Here is a 12811-nt window from a genome sequence, read left to right on the forward strand (position 1 = left end):
TCACCTACACTTGAATTTTTATCTTGGGGAAACTGAAACACAGGAGAAATGCCAAGAAGAGAGGGGAATTGCAAAGACAGGGTATAAAGGAAATTGAGAGAAGAGTCTGATGTTATGGAAGCAAAAGGGAAAATAATTTCAAAATGGACAGGATACAAACTTTGTATGAGGTACCTGGTGAAATCTGTGTAGACAGAAATTAGAAGTGTGGTCACCAGGGGCAAGCTTAGGGGAAATGAAAGTTATTTAGTGGGTATAGAATTTCAGTTTTCCAAGATGAAAAAATTTTGGAGATTGAGTACACAATAATGTGAATGTACTTAACACAACCAATAGTATATTTAAAAATGGTTAAGAAAAAGAGAAAATTGAATGAAATAAAAATCACTGGTACTCCTAGATCAAGCCACGGCCTAGATCTACCAACATCTCAGTGGCATGTCCAACAATTATTAAAAGTTTGTTTGAATTATCTTCTGTTTCTTACCGTTCAAAAACTCATGATTAATATCTTAGAATTAACTGAAAATCTGATTTTTAATTCCCACCAGTTGGGCAACCAGAGACAAATCATATCTTTTCCTTGGGTCTGAGCCTTGTAAAATGATTGCAATGGACTTAATACCTAAGTCTATGCCTCTTCTACCATTCCAAGATTCTGACCCCAAAACAAATAATTATATTACTTGCTCTCAGATTGTCAAATTAACATATAGCTAAATTAATTAATTTACATTATATACTGAATTTGCTCAAATATCATTCTGAAATGATGGACTCAACAGATAAGAAAGAAAACAAAAGGAAGGAATAATAATTATTCACCATAATTTTTAAGAAAATATGAACAATAGATAAGTTACTAAAAGTAAAAGTTATTCATTCTCTCTAACTAGTTGAGGGTAAATTTTCTTTTGTGCATCTTACCACAATTAAAAATTTTAACAGTGTAATAAAAAGGAGAGAGGATAACAAATGATGTCAAATGCTGTTTCTAAAGATGAGAAATGAAAGAAATATATGAACTTGACAAAATTGGGGTGCAGATGAACTTAGAGAATTCATTGTAGTGACGGTGGTACAAGCAAGTGACTGAGATGTGCTTGGGTGAGATTAGCATACATGTAGAAAAGCAAGAAAAAAATCAGACTATTCTTAACTACTCTGGTACTGCTGTGAGCAAAATAAAAATAAAACTTCTCTCCAGTTATGGAGAACCCAGTTATATTGATCTATGTGGCATTTGGTTATTTATTCATCCATTTTATAGTAGAGAGATAGAGAGAGAGGAGTGAAGCAGGTTTGGTGACTGCACTTAACTGCTTACAGTGTAGCATTCCAGTGAGGGGAATGAAGAAGAAACAAATACTCACAAAAATTCACAACCCAGCCAGACACGGTGGCACATGCCTGTAATCCCAACTGCTCCGGAGGCTGAAGTAAAGAATTGCAAGTTCAAAGTCAGCTTTAGTAACTTAGGGAGGCCCTAAGCAACTTAGCAAAGACCTTGTCTCTAAATAAAATATAAAAAGGGCTGGGTATGTGGCTCAGTGGTTAAGTGCTCCTGGGTTCAATCCCTGGACAACACCACCAACAACAAACTCTTAACACAAACACTCAAGGGAGTAGCACCTGTAACATTGCTTTGAGAACCAAAGAACTGTGAGAGAATAGAAATGCAAATGGACACTTGCAGGAAGGCAAAGACAACTACAATGATTCAGGAAGACAGGCAGGAGTTATCGGAAGGGTGGGGAAGTAGAGGAAGAGGTTAGAGGAGGAAATTGCATGTCTGTAAGAAGCCAACCTGTACGCCTATAAACTTAAGTGGTTTCATCATGTTTTACACCTAAGAAATTAATAGTGGTTCTAAGTGACGTACAAAAATAATTTTCAACCCCAAAGTTGGAGGAGGTAGGATTTTTCTTACTATGAACATCTCTAGATTAAGCCCACATCATTCTTGTCACATAAAAGGGAAATGCTTTGAAGACCAACTGCTGTGAATTTAGCTCTTTCATTTTATGTTATTTTTACACAGTCTAATTACCTTAAAAGATAATGATCCAATGAATTTCTATTCTTCCCTCCCCTCTTATTGTGTATTTATACCACATTTTCTTTTTCCATTCACCTGTTGAAGTGCACCTAGACTGGTTCCATGCTTAGCTATTGTGAATTGAGCTTCTATAAACATTGAAGGGAAGGGAGGGGGAGGGGAGCAGAAAAGACAGTAGAATAAATTGGACATAACTTTCCTACATTCATATATGAATACATGACCATATAACTCCTCATCTGTACCATCACAAGAATAAAATCCCAATTAGAGTAAGTTACACACCATGTATGTATAATATGCCAAAATATATTCTACTGTCATGTATATCTAAAAACAACAAATAATGATAATAAAGCTAATGAGCCTGTTATCAGAACAATGGTAAGGTACTAAAAAGTTTACCACTAAGTCATAAGCATAGGTTTTGCCTGTGCATTTTTAAAAACTTGATTTTAAAATGTACTTTTAAAAATAAGAACAAATTAAAATGCAAAGGCCTCTTCTCAGTGCTAAATTAATTTCCAAAAGTGGTTGATCATATCTGAATAAATAAATTGCTTAAAAAGTTCATTTTGGTCTGGATTTTGAATTCTTAAAATTGGTCCTGTACACATACAAATCAGTTTCTAATGAAAACCTTTAAAGGATGCATGGAACCTTGCAATACTACTTAATTATAAAAGGAACCCACTACTGATTCATGCAACAATATAGTTGCATTTTATGTACATTGCAACAAAGGAAAAAAGAGACCCAGAAGAGTGTATACTGCATAATTCCACTTATATAAAATGTAGAGCATTCCAAACTAATCAGCAGTGATTGAATTCAGAAGGGTTGCTTCTGGGAGACAGAAATTGACTGGAAGAAGCATGACGGAATTTTCTGGGATGACGACAATGTTCGGTATCTTGTTATACAGCCAAATCCAGTTGTTGAAATGCATTGAACTTAATGTTTAAGAACTGCGTCTCTCTTTTTATATAAACTAAGCCTCGGTAAAAAAAAAAAAAAAATCAGGCACTCACAAATAATTTGTTATTTTGATTATAAAGAATAAAGTTGATTTTGCAACCACTCAGTTATTCACATATGTACAGTAAATGGTGATTGATCCACAGGGACAATGACTCAGTTTTGTGATAAAATACACTCTCATCCTTCCCACACATATATATGTGAAATTTTGTAGAAAATCAAATACGTGTATAAATGTATGGGTAAATAACTGTAGCAGAGCGAACTGGTCCATTGCACACATAAAACCTTATAATGCTTATAGACATCAGATGGAGATTAAAATGCTCATGTTAATCATTAGTTGCTATGTTTCTTTGGTAACTTACTTTTTTAACATGGTGCTTAGTGTTAAGTACCTGGTTGAGTCTCTGGGCCAGTGACTTTCTTCTTCACTTTGTAAAGCTCATCAATTTATCTATTTTACACGTACAATTTCACTTGTGAAAGAGGTATTGTGGCTAAAACAATATTGAATTTCACTGGAGAAACTCAAACATTAATTCTTTTGAGTCAGGACAAAAGATTATGTTTTGAAGATTTCTCTAGTAATGAATTGTAGGTAATAGTGTAGTGGGCTCTGCTAACTCTCTACATTGTAGTTATCAATCCATTTTGTCCAATGGGTCCCTTCTAAAAATGCTAACTACAACTCAAATTCTTAAGAAGTTGCTACATTTCTTTCTAAAAATACTGACTATAAATGATGTTATAGTCATAAACTGTGTTATGACTACATATGGGGGATAAAGTTTTCTCATAAGATGGATAATCAGTGTCACTAGAAAATAACAGGGTTTTGCATGTGTTTTTAGATACTCTTTCTTGAAAAGTGACTTGCAATTACTAGTGTCTGAATCTTAGTTACTGATGTGGCTTTGGATGTAGGAGGATTAAGAAAAAAGCCTTTGTCTTAGAATCATTTTGGACCAATTTTACAATAAAAATCAATTTACTAAATATAAACAAATGATAAAGTTAGAGCTTCTCTTTTCAAAGTAGAATTGGAAAACCTGGAGTCTACTTAACTTGGTTTCTGCATCATTTTCTATAGCACTCCCCAAGGTAGCAAAATGTAAACTCAGAAACCACACAAAGACAGTGATTTTGAGCAGTGTTTATCAGTGAGGTGACCTTTTGCTCTCAATGGGACACTGGATGATGTCCAGAGACAATTTAGATTGCCAAGGTTGTAAAGAAGATGGGCTACTGGCATCTAATGTGTAGAGGCTGGGGATGCTGCTAAAATCCCACAATGCACAGGCAAGTCCCCACAAAAAAGAATTTCTGGATCCAAAGACTGAGACAATTCCATTTGGAGCAAGATTAAAAGAGATCAAAATGCTCTTAGTTATGATTGATTGCATTTCTGAGACTGAACTAATCAAAATTCACATAGATATTTTACTCCATTATGAGGTCAAGATACAGAGCTTGTTTCTGATGGTTACATTTCTAAGCAGTTGCTTATCTCATCTGTACTCTGCCTTTTACTACTTACCTAGATCTAATTAGTAAGAACCGAGTAAGGCATGTTCCCAGTGTCCTCGATGAGATCTTGACATATTCCATCTTCACTTTCTCCTCCAACCAGGGATCCAAAGTACCAACTTCACTCCCAACTCTAAAGCAAAAGAAAACATTTGACCATTTTCTGAAAAGGCAGATGGAATTATAGCTTAATTCATAAGTATGCTACCATGAAACTCATGCTGTAGTTAACAAAACTGAGCTGAAATCCTCCATTAAAATGTTTTGCCTAGAGATGGATAATAATACCTCTCTGCACAGAAAACAAGAAATATATGCACATCACTTAGGATAACAGACCTCAGTAAACATTTCCATCAGGTTTTATTGTTAGGAAAAGTAATCTACCCCACTACACAGGAAATTAAGCAATAATTAATGGGAAACAAGAGAATAGATTATTAACACTTTTTCAGTACAAAAGCAATCAAACCTCCTTGCAAGTCTCATATATTACTTTTCAAAGAAAGACAATTTTAAAATTCATCATATTGGAACTTGACTAGTTAGAAAACTAATTTGCAATGACACCTTTCAGTCTAAAGATACAATGGTATTGGCAAATCTTCAAGTTCTGATTATTGCAAGTGTGATTCATTCACCCACATAGAAGCTTGCTCTGTCAGTTATTGCTGCAAAGAAACAACCCCAGCCTTAATGACTTAAAAACAATGATCAGTATTTAGTTCGTGACTCATTGAGTCAGCAGTTTAGGGTAGACTCAGCTTGAGGATTATTCACCTATAGGCAACAGTAGATCAACTGGATGTCTCTGCTTGTGTGGTTGACTAGTTGTTGACTGGTGCAAAGTGGGTACTACTGAGTCATCAACCACCAGGCTGTTCCTGGTTGTTTACACAAAGAGGCAAGGAGCCCATCAAACAGCAGGAGCACATTAGACCTCTTATAGTCTATCATGAAACCCTTGCAAATTTTTTTGTCATATTCTATACAACAAAACAAGTTAAAGTCCATCTCTGATTCAAGAGGTTCTACTAATTAACAGGAGGTGCTGCAAAGTCACATTGCAAAATGTATTAATGCGAGGCCAAGTGGAGAATTGAGGTCATTTTTGCATCAATGTACCACACTCACTCAGCATGTTGCTGCCACCTTTACTTTGATGAGATCAACCTTTTGTGGAGTAACTACCAGAAGGGCATTTGGAAATGCATTGAATGCCCAAATGAGCAAGAGTTGAACCAATGAGAGACTAGAGATGGAAAGCAGCTTGCAGATAAATTATTTTCTCTTCCTCCCCCTTGATAACCTTGTCAACCTTAATAATATACAGAGAAAGATTCTCCAAAGATTAAATTTATTCAGTAATATCATTGCAATGGGAATATGCGTGTCATAGTAAACTATGAACACATTCCAAGAGGTTGAGGCAAGGGCAAGTTTTTAAAGACAAAATGAGGAGGCTTATGGTAAATATTTTGAAACAATAATCTTTGGCTAGAGAGATCAATGACAAGGGTGGCATCAGGCCAAGATTTAACAGACAGCTGTTGGGCAGATGTTCTTGTGAAAGTTTTTTTTTTTGTGTGTGTGTGTGTGTGTGCAAGGTTGTGGTGTCTTTGTGAATCTTTTGTGACAGTCCTTGTTGTCAAGTGTACTTGCATAAGATCCTTCGTAATGTTCTAGCTTTATTTATTTGGTTAATTATTTAGTTAGTGTTAGTTAGGGCTTGACATTTTGATTCTGACAACTTTCACAATCTGTTCTGGAGATGTGGTGTCTCTATAAGGTTCCTAAAGAAGACATCTGCTGTTACCAGCTATCCTGCTGTTTTGAAACTGGCTGCCTCTGACATCTACCTCCTTGTATTTTCTTTCTCATTTGCCTGCCTCTGATATCCTTTGTTCCTTCATTTTCACCACTCTTGCATTCCCCATAAAGTACGAAAAGGTTAACTTTTGCTACCTAACAAAATACCCTAATACTGTCTCAAAACAACAAGCATTTATTGAGGTCACAATTCTATAGTTAGTTATTTGACTTGGGCTCAGCTGGGCAATGCTTCTGGTCTTAGCTAGATGCTCCCCAACACATTTAATCTAGTTGCTAGTTACCTATGTGTTGTCCAGGACAGGATGGTCAGCTACTTGCTGTCCACTTCATCCTCTAGGAGGCTTCATCCTGCAGGTTGGTTCTCATGACAGCTGATCAGGATCCTGTTTTAGTCAGTTTTTTCACCCAGTTTGTTCACCACTGTGACCAAAGCACCTGACAAGAACAACATAGAGGGGAGGAAGTTTATTTGGGGTGCATGGTTTCAGAGGTCTCATTCCACAGTCAATTCCACTGCTGTGGGCTGGAAGTGAGGGAGAACATCATGGTGGAAGGGTGTGAAGGAGGAAAGCAGCTCAGGGTATGCTAAACAGGAAGCAGAGAGAGTGCTTTGCTCACTGGGGACAAAATACAAACCCCAAAGGCACACCCCTCATGACCCATCTCTTCCAGCCACACTCTATCTGCCCACAGTTACCACCCAGTTAATCCCTATTAGTGGATTAGTTAGGTTAAGGCTCTCATAACACAAACATTTCACCTCTGAACTTTGTTACATCACCTCATAAATGAGCTTTTGGGGAATACCTCATCTCTAGACCATAAAAGGTCCCAAGAAAGCAAGTGGAGGCATCCAAGCCCTCTTGAAGCTTAGAACTGCCACGTTATCACTTGTGCCACATTCCACTGGGTCAAACCATCGCAGAGCTAGCACAGACTTTAGGGACAGAGGAGTAGATTCCATGCCTTAAAGAGAAAAGTTACAAAGACACATCAAGAATGTATGAACACAGGAAGGAACAGAGAATTAGAAACGTTTTTGCAATTGACTACAAAATATTGGATATGATAATATCTATCATGTTGAATTTATTTTAAACCAAGGTCCTGATATAGGCTTACATTTTTGTATAAATGCTAGTAAGTTAGTATTAATTTAAAAAAAATACTACAGTCTTATCACCTCCGTGGTGCAAAATGTCCAGTTTTCCAATTTTTAAGTGCTTTTCCATATGCATACAAAATTTTGCAAAAATACCTTTTTGGACACATATTTAAGACAAGACTGAAATAGGAAGCAAAACTACTTATATCATAGTATATTCTGTTTTTTAAACCTGATTCCATATCATAACCATTTCCACTGTGAAAATGACCTCAAAAATTTATAGTATAATGCTCAAAAATTTGAGACCACTAAGGTTTATTTTATGTCTCTCAAGAGACATGAGTCCATCTTTATTATTGGTTCTTTGGGCTTTCACTGTTAAAAATAATCCTAAAAAGGTATACATAAAATTTTTTAAACTTGTGCTTTCCATAGGATATTTTAATGAGTGTATTAATCAGAGATTATGTGAACTTGATATGATTAAAATTAATACAATCATTTGGTATAAAGCATGTTGCAAAAAAATAGGCACTAACAATAATCAGATTGTTGGTTTTATCATTTTATGCAAGTTATGTAAAAGAGATGAATTGTTTGACTTACTCACTCTAGCAATATCTGTTATATGCCAGACAGAATCAGTCTTTATGAATATAAACAGGAATACAATGTGGAATCAAGGAGATTCCAGAAACTAATTTTCTGCTTTTAAATAGTCAAGTTATTGACTAATTTAAGATTATGATTATTATTTTGTTATGAATACAAAATCAAAATTATACTTTGAGGGTAAAATAAATAAAATGGTGTGGTGTCTGAGCATGAATAGAAAAAAATGGAACAATTCATAAACAATTTCATGATAAATGAAAAATTATTATTGGGTAGAGTGTCATTTCAAATCAATATGGGAAATATTAATAGGTGCTGTTAAGCTAATCATCTACCCATTCTGCAAAATACAAGTACGCACTTGGACATGAAAAAATTGGTCTATGTGGAATAAATTTCTAGATATGAAGACCAAAAAAGTACAAAAATGTTTAGCAGACTATGCTTGGGGTAAAGAATTTCTTCCTAAGATTCAAAACCAAAATTCATAAACATAAAGATTGCCAGTCTTGGCTTCATAAATTTTAATTTCTATTAAAAATAAAGTTAAGCTTATAAAATGATTAACAGACTTGAGGAAAGAGCTAAAAAGTTGCTATTTCTGTTCAGATTTTAGTTGTAGACAACAAAATCTATAAAATCAGCATAATTACTAATATGCAAAGAATATGAATCAATAAGGAATCCAGCCTAATCCCTAACATGCAAAAAATTTTTACAAATTATCAGGAAAGGATGAGTAACCAATTTTCAAAAATTAATCCACAGATGAAGAAATTTAAACAACTTGGGCTCTATAAAAGAATATTCATCCTCAGTAGAATTCAAGGAGAAACAGTTTTAAAAAGAGAATCAGATTGGCTAAAATTGGCTGTAATTTTTTAAAAGTCTAATATTATCAAAAAGCAGGAATTCTCACCTTTGGTGAGATTGTAAATTTATACAGGTGTGTGTGTGTGTGTGTGTGTGTGTGTGTGTGAAGTGCAACTTATTATAAATATTTAAAATCTTTTAACTGAACAATTCTTGTCAGAAATAACTAATTTGCCTACAGAGATACTGATAAAGAGCTTATGATATCTATGATTTTATGTTAAAAATCAGAATACTCTAAAGGCTTATCAGAAAGGCAAGAATAGCAATTATCAAGAACATGAGTAACAATAAATGTTGATGAGGATTTGAGGGAAAAGTTTCACTTATGCATTGCTGGTGGGACTGAAAATTGTTGCAACCACTCTAGAAAGCAGTATGGAGATTCCTCAGAAAACTTGGAATGGAACCACCATTTGACCCGCTCCTTGGTTTATACCCAAAGGACTTAAAATCAGCATACTACAGTGATGCAGCTGCTGTTTATAGCAGCTCAATTCACAATAACCAAGCTATGGAACCAACCTAGGTACCCTACAACAGAAGAATAGATAAAGAAAAAGTGGTATATATACACAATGGAATATTACTCAGTAATAAAGAAGAATGAAATTACAGCCTTTGCCAGGAAATGGATGAAACTGAACAATGTCATGCTAAGTGAAATAAGTCAGTCCCAGAAAAACAAAGGCAAATGTTCTTTCTATACGTAGGTTAACCCACAAGGAGGGGAAGATTAGAAGTTCATTGGACTAGACAAAGGGGAATGAAGGGAAGGAAGGGGGATGAGAATAGAAAAGACAGTAAAGTGAATCAGACATATCTTTTCTATCCTTATATATGAATACATAACCAATGTAACTCCACATCACATACAATCACAATAATGGGATCCTAATTGGAACAAGTTTTATTTATTTTATGTATGTATAATATGTCAAAATATACTACACTGTCATGTATATCTAGGAAGAACAAATGAATGTACAAAGAAAGGCAATATTTAAGTTGTACAACTGTTATGAAACTTTATACATATTTTTAGAGAATTCTACTTTTAAGAACCAACATGGAAAAGGTCCATGGAAATTAGTAAATGTAAAAGTCACAATATCAGAGATAGATTACATTTGGGAAAATAAAAAAATTATATATGTAATATATGCATTTCCATATTCTTTGCAAAAATCTTGGTAGTATCTATATTGCATGTGTGTGTGTGTGTGTGTGTGTGTGTGTTTGTGTGTGTGCGCGCGTGTGCATGCAAACATTTAGGATCATGATTTTGGAAGAATATACATTACACTGTTAGTAATGGCTACTTCAGGATAATGGGATCCAGAAGACATATACTTTGATTTTCACCCTGTATGTTTTTATAGTGTTTGAATATTTCACAATGAGTTACAGTGCTCTTGTAGCTTAAAAAAATGCACGATATACCAAGGAAAAATGCTATCAAGAGCTATTCAAACTGTTACAACATCCCTTAAAAACCCTCATTTCAAAAGCTGTCAACAATAATTTCCAGGTGTATCATCCTAGAACATCTTTGAGGTCTAAAATCTTGCCTGGGAAACCTTCTGAGATTATGTCTGTCTGATAATCATCCAAACTTCAAGTGAAATTAATTAACCTTGATACCATCCCTGGGGTCTGCCCACACCACACACAATTTTGCCCCTTATGGCTCTGTTTGCAGTGGTGATAGAGGTTATGTGCTAAGAAGTGCTGCTGTTGAATTCCATTCTGATGAAACCCTGCTTAGGACCCTACCAAAAAGAGCAAAAAGCACAAATCCCTAGTGAAATTGCCTTGGCCAGCACTGAAATTGTGCTAGACATTTGGAATTAGTAATAAAAATAGCTTATGACTCTTTACTTATTTTTACTTTCCATAAGCTGCCTGATTTTCCCACAGTTCACCCTGCTTTATTTTTGGCTGCAGGCACTCAATGAGAATTTTAAAAATCACATGATATAACTTGGGAGCTGTTTGTGCCTTGAAGTTATCAAACCCAGATATCAATGGAAATGGCCTGGGCTAATAAGCAAATGTCTTGATTTCGTCAAAGCCCATGGACTCAAACGAAAACTGAGAGCAGAATTTTCAAAGAGCAAATTCCCAATTTTGAGTTGCACAAAACTTCTTTACTCTGAAGCTGATTAGAAGAGCTGTCCAAATCATTTAGAGTTTAAGATATTCTGGGATAATTCCAAGTCCACATGTGTAAGCTTAGAGAAAAAAAAAAAAAAACTCTTAATAAGTTAATCTCATAACTAGGTAGACATACAAAAATATGCCCCTTTGAGACAGATAATTAGAATAACAAATGAGGTACAGCTTAAAATTAAAACATCTTATCTTTCTCAAAAAGGAATTCATTCTACCCTCCATTATTCTTCAATTTAAATAAACATTCTCTAGAGTCAAAATGTTCACCAAAATTCAGTATTTTTCCTCTTTTGCAAATGATAGTCATCTCAGGCAATGACACCTGGATCCATCTAGATTTTCTAAATTTACTTTCATTTGTAATCTTTTACTTTCTCATTTTATCTTTTTGTGCTTTTGAGGGAAATTCCAATGCAAAGACAAGCTAAAATTCTCACAGTTTTGGATTTTGAAGCAAGTTTACCATGTAATCCTGCAAACTGAGGTGTGCAAATGAACAACCTTGAATCCCTGATGTGGTGAGAGGTTGCTAGCTGAGGGTCCTCAGAGTCAAGGGCACCCTTCTAGAGGATTGTTTGGGGCAAAGGAGGCGGGGCAAGAAAAAATGCTAAGTTCCCTTCACACTGATTTCTTTCAGAAGTAATAACCACTACAATTGTGCCTTTACACAATCATTGACTTCCTCCCTATCACCATAACACAACAGTGAATTCCAGCTCACTTTATACTTCTTTTCTCCTTTTCCCTATTAACCTAATTAGCACTCTTCATTTAGAGCCAATTTACATCTAACCAACACTTTTAAGTTTCCTCCAGCTTTTCTGGTCTGGAAATTCCTTCTTCCATTAATTATTATCTGCAACCTTCAAAGGTTGCTTAGCTTAATTATGCTCATATCACTAATGTTTGATAGAAGTAGTGTTTGTTCTCCAAAAGTAGATTGAAATCAAGTCTAAAACATTTTTTTCTAGTTTTAAAATTAAAGGTATAATTCTCCCACTTTTTTGCGTATAATTCAGCAAGTCTTAACAAATGATGTTTTTCACTGTATGTATGTACCACAGTTTGCTTATTGACTCCCAAGTTGAAGAACTCTGGAGTTATTTACAGTCTGGGTGATTATGAATGAGATAAGTTTAAAACATTTAAGTAAAGATTTTTGTGTTATTTCTGGTATTCATTTCACTTCAGTAAATATTGAGGTAAAGGGGTATTGTTTCTTACAGTACATGTAAGCTTAACTTCTACAGTATTTGCTAATGTACATCATAATCTGACATCCTGCCTTATATATTTGATTGAGGTGGGATATCTTCCATTTTCAGTCTGATTAAAATGAATCAGACCATTGTCAAGTGCATAGCCTCAGCAAGTTTAAAGTTCTCCCTAATGTATACTTGTATTCAGGAATTTTAACTTTGAAGGGTGTTGCGTCTGATTTCTCGGACCTTTTTTGATATCCTCCTCCATCAGCCCACAACTCCACTAACGATATCCTGGAAATAAAATTTTCAAGACTTCCCAATTACTAATATAGTGTCCAGTCATACAAAAGCATGAGTAAGCATTGCAGATTCTACTGAAAGTTCAAGGGAGCATAAGGTGTGTGGGGAGTGTTATATTTCACACTCCACAGA

General features: G+C 35.0%; 1 protein-coding gene across 1 annotated transcript in view; it reads right to left on the minus strand.

The window, feature by feature from the left end:
- Pak5 (p21 (RAC1) activated kinase 5) overlaps positions 1 to 12811 on the minus strand; it is a 414668-nt gene that overhangs the window by 366425 nt on the left and 35432 nt on the right. Inside the window, exons 2-4 of the mRNA XM_047541866.1 lie at positions 6685 to 6838; positions 4581 to 4703; positions 1374 to 1434 (exon numbers count right to left, since the gene is read on the minus strand). The gene's annotated coding sequence lies outside the window, so the exon portion shown is untranslated. The remainder of the gene's footprint in view (positions 1 to 1373; positions 1435 to 4580; positions 4704 to 6684; positions 6839 to 12811) is intronic.

Source organism: Sciurus carolinensis, chromosome 2, assembly GCF_902686445.1.
Source record: "Sciurus carolinensis chromosome 2, mSciCar1.2, whole genome shotgun sequence".
In the NCBI taxonomy this organism is placed as follows: Eukaryota; Metazoa; Chordata; class Mammalia; order Rodentia; family Sciuridae; genus Sciurus; species Sciurus carolinensis.